The following is a 1,238-nucleotide window of genomic DNA, read 5'->3' as shown; positions in this document are numbered from 1 at the left end:
CCTTTCCTTCTTCCTCTTCCATTTACTCATCTTAATCTTACTCTTACTTTCAACTCCTTTTCTTTCTTCTTCCCATTCTTCTCTTCCTTCTTCTTACTTTTCTCCTTACCCTCCTTGTCCTTCTTATCCTCTTTCTTATCATCCTCCTTACTCTCCTCCTTACCCTCTGCCTTATCTTCCTTCTTATCTCCCTTATTCTCTTCCATTATTGCATGATAACACTTCCTATCTTTGCAATCACCTACAATCACAGAATAAATAATCCAAACAGAAGTACTTATATGTATGTTCTTCCTCACCAAAATATCAAAATACATAAGGCAAGATCTACAAAAGCTTTAGGCAAAATAATATCTTCTGGCATGTTTTGAAATCCAGCAAGGACACCTTGTTTGTTCATTTTTGGAGAACCACAATATAGTTGGCATCACATGATAATGCACAATAACCTGTACAGTACTCCTCTTTTCAACTGACTGATGTTTTTCTCTATGAGGATTGCATAATTCTCCCTACATATCTGCTTATTCATTATTGCAGTTTGGTGTTCCATTCTCCAAGATGATGTGGCAGTGGCAACAGAACAAGTACTTGTACAAATGCTTATCAAAACAATAAATTGTTATATGATTCTTTCTGATGTTTCTAGTGCTCTAAAATCTGGGCCTATATAACCTCACAAAAGTTTACAAGACTAAGATTACTTTATGGCATTAGTGGATACAAATTATGTTTGGAAGATGGAAGGATATTTCTAAAGAAAAAGGATATATTATCTGACATACAAAAAATGCAAAGACTAATTTACATCCATATGCATAAAAATCATCATTACTCTGAAAAGATTTAAAGGAAACTGAGTAAATTTTATTACTTTGCTAATCCTACTGAAAGTGACTATCCTACTCATAAAACTACAAACAGCATACAAAGTTTGCAAACATACATATATAAATGTGTATATATAAATTGTTAATAAGCATTTATAATGTTAGTAATTCTGAATTAATAACCCTAGGTGTTAATCAAGATTTACCCTTATAACATTTTGTATATATAAGAGCAACACAAGACCAATGAAATACAAGATACATTCCAGAAACTGACTTAGGCACATTCTCTCACTTGAAGAAATGAAAAAAACAGGTCATTTCACTCCCAAAACCAGTATCCTATCCACTGTACACTATACATTAAATTAGTATACTGATCTGATGAAATATTTACATAGTTTCCTG

At 32.4% G+C, this 1,238-nt stretch overlaps 1 protein-coding gene across 1 annotated transcript in view; it reads right to left on the bottom strand.

The window, feature by feature from the left end:
- The window catches only part of LOC119587080 (kinesin-II 95 kDa subunit-like), a gene marked incomplete in the record, with an annotated part of 26,489 nt that overhangs the window by 6,769 nt on the left and 18,482 nt on the right, over positions 1-1,238 (bottom strand).

This window comes from Penaeus monodon, chromosome 22 (genome assembly GCF_015228065.2).
Source record: "Penaeus monodon isolate SGIC_2016 chromosome 22, NSTDA_Pmon_1, whole genome shotgun sequence".
NCBI classification, from domain to species: Eukaryota; Metazoa; Arthropoda; class Malacostraca; order Decapoda; family Penaeidae; genus Penaeus; species Penaeus monodon.
The sequence above is the reverse complement of the archived record's forward strand: the minus strand, read 5'-3'. Positions and strand labels throughout refer to the sequence as shown.